Here is a 16,394-nt window from a genome sequence, read left to right on the forward strand (position 1 = left end):
CCTGTTGACTGGGTTCTGTCCCTAGCTCTGCTACTGGCTCGCTGGGTGACCTTCAGCAAGTCACTGCACCTCTGTGCCTCAGTTTCCCCATCTGTAAAACTGGGATAATGATACTGTTCTCCTCTGAGAAGTGCTTTGTGATTTGCTGATGAAAAGTGCTAGATAAGAGTAAGGTATTATATTATTATCTGCAGCTTAAGGTGTTGAATTACCTTTGAAAATCTGGCCCTATATGCCTATGACTGCTGGGCTAGATCCTTAGATGGTGTAAATTGGTGTAGATCAAGGGAGCTACACCAATTTACACCAGCTCCAGATTTGACTCATAATGCATAGATTGATTTTCTTCAAATTATTTTTTTAATTCTATTTATTGCATACTACTCATTCCTCCTCCGAGTTCCAGTGAATCTACAAACTGTGCAAGCTCTTCTATTTACCTCCATCTATCTTCAGGGTCAGGTATCTTGTAAGGCTTTGACTGCTATTGAAACTACAGGGGTTGAAGCTGACCTAGTCTCTGGGCATCCAAAAATAGAAAGCCTTATTTATAAATTCCGTACCCTATTTTAAAGGCCAGTTTTTCACTTTTTACTGCCTCTTATCTCCTCATTCTGTCAGTTGTTTCCTGGCTCTGGGAAGTGATGCCTTTCCTGTCCAGAAGGGTTTAAAGTGCACTCTGTAGCTCTGACCGTAAACCCTACTGATATGATTTTATGACTTTAGTTAGATGGGTTTTGCACTCTATCATGGTAAATCAGGGTAAACTTTGGACCCTGTTGAACTTAGTGGGTTAAGACGATAGTCACTTAAAGTATCAGGGGGTAGCCGTGTTAGTCTGTATCTACAAAAACAACAAGGAGTCTGGTGGCACCTTAAAGACTAACAGATTTATTTGGGCATAAGCTTTCGTGAGTAAAAACCTCACTTCTTCGGATGCATCCGAAGAAGTGAGGTTTTTACTCACGAAAGCTTATGCCCAAATAAATCTGTTAGTCTTTAAGGTGCCACTAGACTCCTTGTTGTTTTAGTCACTTAAAGTGAATCGTGAACATGACTTATAACATACCTTGAACACCAAAGCAGAATGAAGAGCCATTTCAGTATCATTTCTCTGCCTGATTTCATCACCGCAGAGATGGAGAGAAAGTTGATCCTTTGATTATGAAAAGCCTCTTCACATCCTTTACAATGTTTTATACAATGGGCTAAGTCCCCCCGGTCTCACTCCCTGGGATCCAATTTCCAGTTTCCTCTAAGAGTTTGTAAAATGGACCCATATGGGAGAGTAACATGAGCATGAGGTTAATAGCTCTGTTGATCAGGGCCAATTATTGGGGGGAGGGATAGCTTAGTGGTTTGAGCATTGGCCTGCTAAACCCAGGGTTGTGAGTTCAATCCTTGAGGGGGCCACTTGGGAATCTGGGGCAAAATCAGTGCTTGGTCCTGCTAGTGAAGGCAGGGGGCTGGACTCAATGACCTTTCAAGGTCCCTTCCAGTTCTAGGAGATAGGATATCTCCATTAATAATTATTATTATTATTTATTTTTTTATATCTGCCTGCTGGATTGATCAAGGCCCCAGTTCAGGAAGATACTTAAGCATCATGCCTCGTGACAAACCCCATGCTTAAAATGAGGAATGTGCTTAAGTACCTTGTGGAATCGGTGCCTTAATCTCCACCATTGAATCTGAAATCTAAATTCAGCAACTTCTAAGAGGCTGGGAAAGCCAAGGTGGAGAAACCCAAAGCCAAAATGACTGATTTCCAAGAAGAGTCATCAGTCTGCTTGGCCCCATTCAGCTAGCAGCCAGTGTTGGGCAGGGAGCATGGACCCCACAGAATTCAGAATGAAATGCACAAAGGAATGAGTCTCCACATCTCCAATACAGCAGTGCACAGACAATCCAGGAAGTTTTTGGAGAGTGTTGGTGCTGGAGAAACCAACTGGGGGCTGTGCTCCTCTTGACCTGCTGCTCACAAACAGGGAAGAATTGGTAAGGGAAGTAGAAGTGGGTGGCAACCTGGGCAGCAGTGACCATGAGATGGTCAAGTTCAGGATCCTGACAAAAGGAAGAAAGGAGAGCAGCAGAATACGGACCCTGGACTTCAGAAAAGCAGACTTGGACTCCCTCAGGAAACTGATGGGCAGGATCCCCTGGGAGGCTAATACAAGGGGGAAAGGAGTCCAGGAGAGCTGGCTGTATTTTCAAGAAGCCTTATTGAGGGCGCAGGAACAAATTATCCTGAAGTGCAGAAAGAATAGCAAAAATGGCAGACGACCAGCTTGTCTTAACAGAGAAACCTTCGGTGAGCTTAAACACAAAAAGGAAGTTTACAAGAAGTGGAAACTTGGACAGATGACTAGGGAGGAGTATAAAAATATTGCTCGAGCATGCAGGGGTGTAATCAGGAAGGCCAAAGCACAACTGGAGTTGCAGCTAGCAAGGGATGTGAGGGGGTAACAAGAAGGGTTTCTACAGGTATGTTAGCAACAGAAGAAGGTCAGGGAAAGTGTGGGACCCTTACTGAATAGGGGAGGCAATCTAGTGACCGATGATGTGGAAAAAGCTGAAATACTCAATGCTTTTTTTGCCTTGGTCTTCACAGACAAGGTCAGCTCCCAGACTACTGCACTGGGCAACACAGTACGGGGAGGAGGTGAACAGCCCTCAGTGGTGAAAGAACAGGTTAAGGACTATTTAGAAAAGCTGGACATGCACAAGTCCATGGGTCCGGATTTAATGCATCCGAGGGTGCGGAGGGAGTTGGCTGATGTGATTGCAGAGCCATTGGCCATTATTTTTGAAAACTCGTGGCGATCGGGGGAGGTCCTGGATGATTGGAAAAAGGCAAATATAGTGCCCATCTTTAAAAAAGGGAAGAAGGAGAATCTGGTGTCACCTCAATCTCTGGAAAAATCATGGAGCAAGTCCTCAAGGAATCCATTTTGAAGCATTTGGCGGAGAGGAAGGTAATCAGGAACAGTCAACATGGATTCACCAAGGGCAAGTCATGCCTGACCAATCTGATTGCCTTCTATGATGAGATAACTGGCTCTGTAGATATGGGGAAAAAGCAGTGGACGAGATATATCTTGACTTTAGCAAAGCTTTTGATTTGGTCTCCCACAGTATTCTTGCCAGCAAGTTAAAGAAGTATGGGCTGGATGAATGGACTGTAAGGTGGATAGAAAGCTGGCTAAATCGTCAGGCTCAACGGGTAGTGATCAACAGCTCGATGTCTAGTTGGCAGCCGGTATCAAGTGGAGTGCCCCAGGGGTCGGTCCTGGGGCTGGTTTTGTTCAACATCTTTGTTAATGATCTGGACGATAGGAATGATTGCACCCTCAGCAAGTTCGCAGATGACACTAAGCTGGGGGGAGTGATATATACACTGGAGGGTAGGGATAGGGCCCAGAGTGACCTAGACAAATTAGAGGATTGGGCTAAAGAAATCTGATGAGGTTCAACAAGGACAAGTGCAGAATCCTGCACTTAGGACAGAGGAATCCCATTCACTGCTACAGGCTGGGGACTGACTGGCTAAGCAGCAGTTCTGCAGAAAAGGACCTGGGGATTACAGTGGACGAGAAGCTGGATTTGAGTCAGCAGTGTGTCCTTGATGCCAAGAAGGCTAATGGCATATTGGGCTGTATTAGTAGGAGCACTGCCAGCAGATCAAGGGAAGTGATTATTCCCCTCTATTCGACATTGCTGAGGCCACATCTGGAGTATTGCATCCAGTTTTGGGGCCCCCCACTACAGAAAGGATGTGGACAAATTGGAGAGAGTCCAGCGGAGGGCAACAAAAATGATCAGGGGGCTGGAGCACTTGACTTACGAGGAGAGGCTGAGGGAACTGGGCTTATTTAGTCTGCAGAAGAGAAGAGTGTGTGTGTGGGGGGGATTTGATAGCAGCCTTCAACTACCTGAAGGGGGGTTCCAAAGAGGATGGATCTAGGCTGTTCTCAGTGGTGGCAGATGGCAGAACAAGGAGTAATGGTCTCAAGTTGCAGTCCGGAAGGTCTAGGTTGGATATTAGGAAAATATATTTCACTAGGAAGGTGGTGAAGCACTGGAATGGGTTACCTAGGGAGGTAGTAAAATTTCGATCCTTAGAGGTTTTTAAGGCCTGGCTTGACAAAGCCCTGACTGGGATGATTTAGTTGGTGTTAGTCCTGCTTTGAGCAGGGGGTTGGATTTGATAATCTCCTGAGGTCTCTTCTAACCCAAATCTTCTCTGATGCTAGGATTCTGTGATCTGTGCATGGAAGGCAACAGGACATTCCAGGGTTTCCAAGCAAGAATTCTAGAGCCGGAGCACCCAGCCAGTGCGGCGCAAGTCAGAGAATCTGCAGTCTGAGCTCAGATCAGTAACAATCACACTGAGATTGCTGAGTGCCGAACGTTAGACTCCTAAATCCATATTTAGGCATCTAAATAGAAGCCTGCTGTTCATGCCTTGAATGGTCTGGAGGAAAAGTGAGGAACGTTGTCCCTACTCACTGTAAAATACCTGCCCTTCCACTGCCTGCCTCCCCCAGTCATATCTGCTGCCCTTTGACATGCTTCACTCCTCTGTCAGTCAATCCCACCCTCCCCGGATACATCACTTTTCCCCTTCCCAGCAATTCTGTCCCCCCATCCAATCAGTTTTGCCCACCAGTCAATTCTTCCCACAAAAGTCAATGAGTTCTGCTCCCCAAATTAGTCAGTTCTTCGCCCAGTCCAATCAGTCCAGCCCCCTTCCTTCTGCTCTGCGCCCTGATTCAATCAATGCTCTCAACAGGCGATTATACCCCTCAGCAATCTTGCCATTCGCCCCACTCCTCCATCAGTTCCCATCTCCAAATGAGTCTGCTCTGTTTCAAAGCAGTTAATTCTGATTCCCACCAGCCCCAGCTGTTGCCACCTCTCTGCCCTGCTATGCTGAAGGACCAGCATCTTTGAGGCCCCTCTGCTCCCCGCTCTCCCCTCCCATCATGTAACAAATGGAGTGACTCCACGCTCTGTTCCTGCCCATCCTGCAAAGAATTGGAGGGATTGCAGCCTGGCCGAACCCGCCGCGCTACCAGTGTAACCCACTCCTTGTGATGCCCTGTCCCCCTCTGGGATGGCTGGACCATAGCTAGCTGATGACCAACCTGCTGTTGGGGTGGGTCTTTTAGCTCCAGCAGCAGTCCCCAGTTCAATCCCAAGTGAGCGCAACAGACTGTGGATTCTGCACTGACCCCACGCAAGCAAATGGCTCAAGGACTTTCCACTGGATTATTATTGTGCTCGCCAATGTATTATGTGAGCCCAACAGAGCTCTGGTGCGTTTTGCTGTTGACAGTCCTTTAAAATAATCCATCAGTTTCCCTTCCAGGCAGCAAAGCCAGGTCCCTCTGCAGTCTCCCAGAGCATGGGCTGTGCCCAAGCCGTTCTGCACTCAAATCAGAATAGTCTTGCAATTCCATAGCTGAAGTACATCTCTCGCTCTTTCCTGCGGATTTAAATAGGGCATATTTATCTTTGGCCAGTCCTTTCAAGATCCCTATCTTCTCTGTGCTGCGACCGTGTTATGGTTTTTTAAATCTGTCTTAACAAGCCTGATCTGCTTGGATAAAGTAACAGACGGCTCATGTTTGCTTTTCCATTGATAGGGTTCAAAGCAAACAATCTCCCTCTGGGATTAGTCGGCTGTCAGGATGCCTCCTTCGTAGCTAGGTTACTTGTTCGCTTCACCAGGCGACATTGCCTCCCAGCCAACTCCATCAGCTCTCGCTGCCCGAGTGAGTTCATCTGAAAGAACTGGGGCTCATCATAATAGCTTGCATGCCCACAGCATTCTGTCCCTTTGGCTCTCGTAGCATTTTGTAAAAGTGGTCCCGCGTGAGTGGCACCAAGAGCGGAGCCAGGCTCAGCAGAGCCAAGCTCAGAACTTGGGTTATCTTTTTTCTGTGGTCCAGTGTCTAAACCACGGGCCTGCTTCCTTAGTGCTTACTGCTATTCCTAGCCCTGTTGCCAATTTCCTAATTGACCTTGGGCAAATCGTGTAGGCTCTTTGTACCGTAGTTAGTCCTTTGTCTTCCTCCTGGGGCCATGGGGCCAGGCTTCCTACAATAGGGGCTATGAAATGCACTGAATTATAAAGGCCTGTTAGTGAAAGAACTCACAACCGTCTGGCTTCCAGCCTGGGGCTCATTACCCGTGCCTAAAGGAGCCTTTTAGCCAGAGCCTGTGTTCCCGAGAATCATTTGGACTCTTTCCAGGCCAGCTCAAGACATGAGCATTTGGCTCGCAAAGAATCTAGTGCAGCAGTTCTCAAACTTTTGTACTGGTGACCCCTTTCACGTAGCAACCCTCTGAGTGTGACCCCCCTCCCTTATAAATTAAAAACACTTTTTTATATATTTAACACCATTATAAATACTGGAGTCGAAGCGGGGTTTGGGGTGGAGGCTGACAGCTTGTGACCCCCCCACCACACACACACGTAATAACCTGGTGACCCCCTGAGGGGTCCCGACCCCCAGTTTGAGAACCCCTGATCTAGTGCACCTGGATGAAGTGTGGTTTTCAAGGACTTACAGCTCAGTCAAGCCTCACTGGACATTTCCCAGGGACACGGGCAGGCATATGGCTGACCTAGGGAACAGTTTTCCATCCCCGTTGCAGCTTTCTGTCCCTGTTTGTCTCTGCACCACAGCTGTTTCTGCAAAGGTCACAAACATCGTTCTAATGATGGCAGTCTTGTATTCTGTCATCCTTTATCCGGCAGAGGGGCGAAGCTGTTTCTGCTCAAACTTTCCAAAACAAATTCCCCTTCTGGCACGGACCGAGAATAACACATTCTAGCCTCAAAGGTGAAAGCTTTGCAAACTGGAGCTCCTGAAAGCAGGGCAGCTGCACTAGAAAAGGAAAATGTAGCTCTAGTTTTACAATAACCCTGGCAATGATACCCCTGAGACACCACTGGGCGAGCACAGACATCAGATAACATTGGACGTGGAGAGACAGCTGCATTGCTCGCATAGCACCAGTGTATCTGTGCAGGTGAAGGGTGGCAAGGAAATCCACCCACCCACCCAACCCATGGGCATGGTGCTGGGGTACTCAGCAACCTCCTTCTCCCTGGCAGCGTTTCCAGCTGATTCCCTGAAGAGCAGCTGCAGCCCGTCTTGCACGGGGTCCTGTATCTACAGCCTTTACCCCGCACCAAGCCCTGGGGAATCAATACAGGCTGCCCATGAGCTCAGATCTTCCATTCCCAGGTGAACCTTTCCCAGAGCAATCAGCGCTCTCACTCTGAGTCTGTGACAGGACCGTAGGGGCCCTTCCAATGGGTGACACTGGCTTACTCGATTCACACCGTGAGAAAACACCCGTCCAAACAGGCTTTGTACCTAAACCACGGTAATGTGCTGCTTATGGCACGACATGCAACACAACTCGGGTCTCCCTCCTTTCAGCCTAGCTCCCTGCCCAAGCGGCTGGGAGGTTTGGGGAGCAGCCCCCAGCCTGGGCTTCTCGGGGGACTCCAGGGCAAGGGGGATGATCAGTTCATACTGCCTGCCCTCCACCAATGAATTACAGCTGCTGTCACCCGCTAATTCCGGACCTCCTCCCCACACTGTTGATGCAGGACCCCCCCTCTGACACATGACCCCTCGCAGCTGAGTGCCCCACCGTTAATGTCCCCCTCACTCGCCCCTCAGGGGGGCTGCTGGTGTTCAGGAACCCCCAGCTGCTGCGGCCCTCGGGCACCTGTTCCTCTTACTCTCTCCTTTCCCAGGAGAACATAAGAGCGGCCCGAGGGCTGGGATGGAAGCAGGGGAGCTGCCCAGGAGCAGACAGGAGTTTTCAGGTAGAGCAGGGGGGCGGTGGGGGATGCATTCGCAGGTGGCCTGTGGGGTGGGGGGGTCAGCTCCCTCCCCTGCCATATGAATAAGGTGTCAGCCCAACAATGTCACTGCCGCCATCACCCCCTGCTGCCTTGAGCAGCTCAGCTCCTCCCGCCCCGTCTCTCTGTACTCGGGCCAGAGGCCCAGGGTTTCTAGCACCCAGCCAGCTGGCCGCCCCAAGGACAGGGCACCCAGGAAATAGCAGAATTGACGGGAGCCTGCAGCCTGCCTGGCTGTGGCTCGGTGCACGTACCCTCCTGTGGTGGGGTCCGTCCACCTTGTGCGGGTTTGGCAACCAAAGGGGCCATGGAGAAACTGCCTGCTGGCTGAGCCAGGCATGACCACAGCCCCGCAGCCGCAGGGAGGGAACAGGAGTCTGTAAGGCAGGCAGTGGGACTGCGGAGAGAGGCTCCAGCCAACAGACTGGTTGGAAGCCAGCACTCCAGAGCGGGTGCAGGAGAACAAGGGGCTGGAACGCCCACAGAGGGAGGAGGCCACTCAGGGCACAGCAGAGATTTGAGAAGGGTTAATGGCTGCTCTGAATTGTGGCCCTGACCTGGACCTGGGTGCAGCAGGCTGGCCTGCATTCCCTTCCCCCTTGCCCAGACCAAGGAAAGGGGTCATGACAGCGAGTGTTAGACAGAGGCCGGAGGAGACGCTGAAGTGGTTGGACTTTGAATTCCTTATTCTGGACTTTTCTGTTAACCCTGAAATGGGATGGACTGAGCAGGGACTTAGCTGAGAGCTAGGCCACGTGAGACGAGAGCGTTACCCTGCAGCACTGTGCCTGGATATAGGGAGGTGCGCTAGACACAAGGGCCTGCTCCTACACCGTCCACTCCCACAGTCTCCTTACTAGCGTCGCCCACTCTGACTGAAGCTATTCCGGGAGATTTTTTTCCCAACATGACGTAATGTCGTTAACTGTACTGTACCTATTAAAATCTCCCGGATTGCTTTCTATAGTTAGCGGGAGATCGATGCCGATTCTGGGACACTCCCAGCCAATCCGGGAGGGTGGCAACCCTACACATTATCCCTCTGTCTGTGGCCAGTGAGTTCCGCTAAGATCATTACATGACTTGATGAACAGCAAAACAATTAACAACAGGGCCATTCGGGGCTTGTCTACACTAGAGGTTTTTTGCCTTACAATTAACCTGAGGTCATTAATACGTCTGTCAGGGCTTCTGTGGATTCTCCCCAAACTTTTTGGACACCCTTCAAATGTTTGTAGCTTTAACAAATGTGTTAATGACCTTGAGTTAATTGGCACTCAGTCACGATCAAAGAACCCTATGCACAAATACCCTTGAAGGCAGACATATCCTTAATGGCATCTGAGTGCGCACCTGTTGAAACGAATGGGGCATTTCATACCTCAGAGGCATTGTTTCTGTCTCTGCAGACTGCCAGATGGCACTCCATCCTCTGCACTACCATCCCATTTCAAAGGTTTTCTTCACAACCATAACAATCAGAGGCTTATTAAAAAAAAAAGAGAGAGAGAGAGAAAGTTGAGACTCTGGAGAACAATTGAGGTGTTTGTCTACCCTCTTCTCTTCCCTTCCCTTCTCCCCCCGCCCTCCAACACTTGTGAAATACTGGCCTAAAAAATGGATGGAGGAGGGCACAGGTTCAAGTACTTGCACTCCACAGGTATCACTGAGTGTAGGACTCTGCTTCCAAACATTGTTCCTTTGCGTCAGTCATTATTGTTAGTGTGACGAGGTGCTAGAGCCAGAGGAAATTATTCAGCTAACTTTATTTTTTGCCAACAAATGCAAATTTAGACTGACTCATACATTTTGCAAATTTGTGTTGAATTCATCGAATGGTTTCAGTTAAAAAAATTCAATTTCATAATGAAATATTTGGCGTTTTTAAATTAGAAACTACATTTCATTTTGAAATTTATTTCAATTTTATTTAAAAAATAAAAAAAGTTAAAGCTCAAAAAATTAAATTTTTTTTTCAACTTTTCAAAATTAAAAAAAAATTGTTTTGGGGAGACTTGAAACTTTTTTTTCAATAGTGCCAGTGAACCAAAACCAATTATTCACACAACTTTACTAGGCAGAAAATGAGAATTTTTAAAAAAACAATTTCCTTACCAAAAAAAAAAAAAAAAAGAGAACAGTGTATTTTATATGCAGCACATTGCATTTATAATATTATAAGCATACAGTATAATACTTATGATTCTTTACCACTTGCTGTTTCTCTCTACAGAATATGAGTTGCTATCAGGTATGTTATTAAGTAGTCTCTGTTTCTTCACAAAATATTTTGTAATACTTTGTTCAAACGATTATGTATAAATACGGCTTCTGATTTTCAGTTTGAACTGAAAAACATTCATAAAACTTCCCTGATATAAAAGTAAATCAAATTGGTGTTAATCTAATAAACACTGGAAAAATGCCAGAAATTATTATTCATTTCATGTGACTTCATTCCTTTCCCAGTGCAGTTCATCTAGGCAATGTCTTTGTTCCCTGGCTTGTGTCTAACTAAGGCCTTGTCTACATGGAGCAATAATGCGTACTATGGGGTGTGCTTTTTAAAGTACACTACCGTTTCGTGCATTAATTGGTCCATGTAGACCCTGCTGGTGTGCACTAAACATTCCCTAGTGTGCTTTAACATTTGTAAACTCAAAAATTGCTAAAAAATAAACCCTGAGAAATTAACACCCCCCCAAAACAGAAGCTTTATGTATAAATAAATATTTTCTCTTTTATTGCCCCCACTGTGTGTAACATTTGGAACACATACTCCTTAACATTAACACAAGCGACTTTGCCTTTGTCTTTTAACAGCTATCACACTTACTCCTCATAAATAGAATGGCTTAACTGTGAAACATGATTTGGTTTCATTTATGGCCCTCCTTGTAGTGTACATGTTGTATCCATTTGAGAACCAATCTGGCTATGTCAAGACAGCAAAGAACGCCAGGTTCTTGAGGGGATTAATGAATATTATTTAGTAAGATCTTCAAGTCTAGACAAAGTCTTAAAATGCACTGTTGAGTCTAAATTGCTGTGATTTAAAAGGGGCGTCATATTAGTGGTAATATTTATAATTGGTTGTATGAAATACATTCCCTGCTTTAATAGAGCCAAAGTGCAAAGCTCTTGCTCACACTGGTCATGTTGAAATGTGTGGGATTGCTCATGATAGTGACTCCTGACCGATGTAAGAAATTGTACACGGTGAAGTTGTAGCCGTGTCGGTCCCAGACTATTAGAGAGACAAGGTGAGTGAGGTAATATCTTTTATTGGGCCAATCTCTGTTGGTGAGAGAGACACGTGTTCGAGTCAAACAGAGCTCTTCTTCAGGGCTGGGAAAGGAACTCTCAGCATCAGAGGAAAATACAAGATGGAACAGATAGTTTAGCTTTAGCATAAGTAATTAAGTTCATGGAGGACAGGTCCATCAATGGCTATTAGCCAGGAGGGGCAGGGATGGTGTCCCTAACCTCTGTTTGCCAGAAGCTAGGAATGGGTGACAGGGGATGGATCACTCGATAACTACCCTGTTCTGTTCATTCCCTCTGGGGTACCTGGCACTGGCCACTGTCAGCAGACAGGATACTGGGCTAGATGGACCCTTGGTCTGACCCAGAACGGTCGTTCTTATGTTCTTAAGTAGTTAGCACATATTGCAAGGGACTATTCAAGGTGGAGTGGCCTGTTAACACCCCTGCAGTCATGGGACAAAAAGGGGGATAGTGGGTTACAGATTGTTATAATAAGCCATAAATCCAGGGTCCCTGTTCAGTCCATGATTTTTAGTGTCTAACAGACTCATGAATTTAAGCTCCCAGGCTTGTCTTTTCAAAGTGTTGTGCAGGTTTCCTTTGAGGATGAGGACTGATAGGTCTAGTACAGAGTGATCGCTTTGTGAAAAGCTTCACCCACAGGAGATAAGGTGTTTTTACCTTATATCATTTTCTCTGTGATTGGCTGGTGTCACCCACACAGTTGTTATTGGGGCAGTTAGTGCACTGGAGGGAGTGCCCTACATGTTGTGATAGGCATGTGTAGGATCCATGGATCTAGAAAAGTGTATTGGTGGTGGTGGTGGGGGGGGGGTGTTGATCATTGTAGCAGTGGAGATATATCCGCAGGGTCTGCATCTATTATTCCAGCAGGGTCTGGTGCCACTTTGAGTTGGTGGGTCCTGGTCTGTGGGGAGTTTGCTTCTGACGATGAGCCTGCAGAGGTTGGGAGATAGTTCGAAGGCCAGAAGTGGGTGTTCTCACAACAGTTTTCTTCACAGCTATAACAATTAGAGACTTACTTAAAAAAAAATGAAAAAAAAAGACAGAAAGTTGAGACTGTGGAGAACAACTGGAGCACCCATGGAAAAAAATTAGTGGGTGTTTAGCCCCACGCAACAGTGAAATATTGGCCTAAAACGTGGATGATGGAGGGGTGGATCCTACACAGCCTATTCCACTGTGGTTAGCTGTGATGCTGGGCGTTCCTTTCCCAGCCCAGAAGCAGAGCTCTGGGTGGCTCGAATACTTGTCCACACTGGCACTTTACAGTGCTGCAACTTTCTCCCTCAGGGGTGCAGCAAGCTGAGTGTAAAGCACCAGCGTAGACCGTGCCCCAGCGCTGGGAGCTGCGCCCCTCGTGGAGGTGGGTTTTTTAGAGCGCTGGGCAAGCTCTCTCCCAGTGCTCTGCTGCGACCACACGAGCCATGTTAAAGCGCTGCGAGTGTAGACTAGCCCTCACTCACCAACAGAAGTTATTCCAGTAAAAGATATTGCCTCATCCACCTTGTCTCTCCGATGTAAGGCATTCACAGTCTGGCCCATGATGATACATGTATTGACAGTTTAGTTTATTTCTACCATATAATCCGAGTTAAGGAACATGGTCAGTAGAAAAGTTATGGGCCAAATCTGCAACAGGTGTAAATGGGCGAGCTCCACTGAAGTGGGGATCTGGCTCTAAATACTTAGGCTGGGGTTTCCAATGGAGCCTAGGGGAGTTGGGCACTCACATCCCATTGAACTGAGCTCCTAGCTCTTTGGGGCATCTTTGAAATCCCAGCCTTGGTGTATTGATAAAGCATGGCACAATCTCCGGGGGTGGCGGGGGGCTTTCCTTTCCCTGAGTGACGCCAGTGGTAGCAGCTCCTCCCTAGCTGCATTGCCTCCTGCTGCCTCTCCCTGCCCTCAGTGTTGGTACCAATCTCTTCACCCTCCGTCCTGCTGGCAGCTTTGGGCTGCTGCTCCCCATCTCCCTCCCTTGGGCAGTTTGGCAGAGTCTGCAGCAGAGGAGAAAGCAAGGATTGCCAGCCTGGATCAGAGCCATGTTCCATCCGTCTGTTTCAATTTCAAACTTTCTCAAAGTTTAAAATGTGTCCTGGGTTTGTGAGTATTTCTCATGGAGTCTAGTGTACACACAAAAAACATGCATCCTCTTTAATAAAAAAGCCAAACCAAGCATTTTTCATGGGCATAGCTTTGTTTGGAATATACCCGTATTTGGTGTTATTTTATAAGCCAAGTGTACCTACAGCCAAAGATAATCATACACGGTTCTTTTGAGAGACACGGGAAGAATGAAGACATAATACTTCAGTATTTAAGATCTGTTAAGTGTTTCCATCCCATTGAAATATTGCTAGAGACTAATCAGAACATCAGAATGCAAAACCCACTTTATCTGGCACAAGTAGGGATTGTTAATTCTGAGAGTCCACTATTGATGTGCATGGGGGGATGGTCAGTGACGGCATTGCTCTGTGTAAACAGGGCCAGCCCTTCGCTGGGGGGGATCCTCGCTCCAGAACAAGCTTGAGTGATTCATCCTCTGGTTGCCTCCTTTGAGTCAGCCTGTCGAGAGGGGATGCAGCCACCCTGCCAGGGCAGTCGAGTTCAGCACGGGACGCTGGAAAGTCCAGCTGCCAGTCTGGTGACAATGTCCCAGAAACAATTGCAAGCGTTAAGCGAATGAGCTTCCTAAAGAGTGGTGGGGCCGTCGCGGCCCACATGGGCCCAGCGTCTGGCCCTTCCTCCAGGGTGCACCTGAGTAATGAACAGGAAAGGCTGTTACGTGCTCATTACACAGGCCAGGCTGGACCCGCTAGAGAGGTTCACAGGCACCTATGCCGGATGCACTAGCGAAGTGCCCAGCGCCAGGGAGTTCCAGGGATCCCACTGTTGGACTGTGGGCGGTTCTTTGTTCTCACCCAGTCACATGGATACTAATGGGGTATATATTAGTGTGGCCAACCAACCAACTTTCCTGATCTGTGAGCCTCCGAGCAGCTCTCTCCTTGAAGATCTCCAGGACTGCTTCTCTGGCTGGAAGGAGGAGAGGGGTCATTAAAAACGGATGATTCCAATTCACTCTACCTAGGAGTGAACTCAGATTTCAGTAATATTTTCAGGTTGAAAGCCGTCTCCTTGGGTTTAAATCTGCACTCTTGTTTCCAAGCAAGATATCTTACTAGTCATGTACCACTTAGGGTAAATTCATGAGAGAACAGTTAAAGAAGAAATAACCTCAACACACACACGCAAACTCTCCCGCCCCCCACCAACCCCTGTGCCAAACACAATAAAACTTGTTTTGGCAGAGATTGAAGCATCTCAGCAAAACTGATTCTGTTATTACATTTCATTTGTTTTCTTGGCATTGTCTTGTTCCTGTCAGACTCCCTGATAATCCATTTTCCTTTTCATTTGGCGGTTTTCGTCATCCAGTTAGGTTTACTTAGTGCAAAAATCAATCTCCAGTTACTGATCATTCATCTCAGTTCCATTCACTTTATTGGGACTACAAATGACTTGGAAAAGTCACTTCTATTTTCTATTTAAAGGTCATTTAGCAATAACAGCGCAACATCAAATCTGTTTTTATACTTGGAGGAGCTTGGCGAAATGGGTGGGTTTGCTTCTGTAGGAACACCTACCCATTGTTGGTTTGAAATCTTTCGACTACGTTATCTCCCCAGATGCCAGTGGACAATATGTCTATTTCCAAGAGTTCATAGGTCACCTGACACAAAAGGCGCAGTTGGGAGGATGTGTTCAGAGCAAGGGACTTGTCTTCAGCTCTGTTCATTCCACTGCTGCATGTTGGTCATAACAGCAGAACTCTTATGGCAGGATTGTTTTACATCAAAACGAGCAGCTTGATACTAACTGACACTTTAATTGATGTCTTGCCTCTTTTCGTTAGCGGTTGCTGGCAGTAACATATATTCCTCTGCACAGTGGCTAATCTCATATTATTCATGCACTGCAATTGGGACTGCAGCACATGTAGGCATTCCTGAGCTAGCTTTAATCCGGCTAACTCGGATACCAATAGCCGCGGAGTTGCAGCAGCATGGGCAGCCCACCTGGGACCCTGGGTATTTATTCGCACAGTTGGAAATATTTATTCCTGCTCGGAACAATGGCAGAAACCCAACTGAGGGGCGAGCCAGTTATTGGAATAGCGTTACAGATGTTTCCATGAGCCTCCCCAAGAGGAGAGAAAAGTTACACATGTGCTTAAGTACCTTGTTGAATCTGGGCTTTAATTAGCAATTTTGCATATTTGTCAATAATGTGTGTATTACTGTAGAGTTATATTTATTCCTATTATTAGTATTGTAAGATTATCAGCGGTAATTATTACAGTAGCACAAAGTGGCCCCAACCGAGATGAGGCCCCCGTTGTGCTAAGTGCTGCAGAGATGCATAGTGAGATGCAGCCCTTGCCTCAAAGAGCTTATTAAAGTGATAAAATGTGTCACACAGAAGTCCTCTGTTTATCTACGGGAAAGCAGCAAAACAAATCCTGCATCTTGGCAGGGGGTTAGACTGGATGACCCTTGAGGTCCCTTCTAACCCTAATCCTATGTTTCTATATGTCCCTCCCTGCCCCCCCCACTGCCCTCTTGGCATGTCCCCTCCCAATCCTGCCCTATGGGAGAACTGCCTGTAGGAGTAATGGGGAGATAGCTTTTCATGGCCCATGAAGTTCTTGTCTTCTCTGTTGGATAACAGCTGTATCCTAAGGCTACTGGAAGGAATGTTTGTCATCTAGGGTGCCTTCACACTAGAAGAATATGTAAGTAATGTTTCAGCACTAGAGCTATTGATAGTGTAAGTAGTTGTCATGATATACGGTGTGACAAAGTTCCTCCTCTACCTTGGTGGGTCCTGCGCTTATTGGCAGATTTGCTCGCCTCAGAGCTCTTCCCCTCTGGTGGAACCCACAGTCTGGGTCAACACTTCCTATGTCTGATCAGGAGTTGAAGTCCATTGGAGTTTTGCTCTTGACATTAATCAGTTGCACACCCCTAGATGGTAGACAGCGTGTTAACAATAATAAAGCTGCCAAGAATCTCTTGTCTCACTTTTCGGAGTAGCAGCCGTGTTAGTCTGTATCCGCGAAAAGAAGAACAGGAGTACTTGTGGCACCTTAGAGACTAACAAATTTATTAGAGCATAAGCTTTCGTGGACTACAGCCCACTTCTTATGATG

Source organism: Trachemys scripta, chromosome 3, assembly GCF_013100865.1.
Source record: "Trachemys scripta elegans isolate TJP31775 chromosome 3, CAS_Tse_1.0, whole genome shotgun sequence".
NCBI classification, from domain to species: domain Eukaryota; kingdom Metazoa; phylum Chordata; order Testudines; family Emydidae; genus Trachemys; species Trachemys scripta.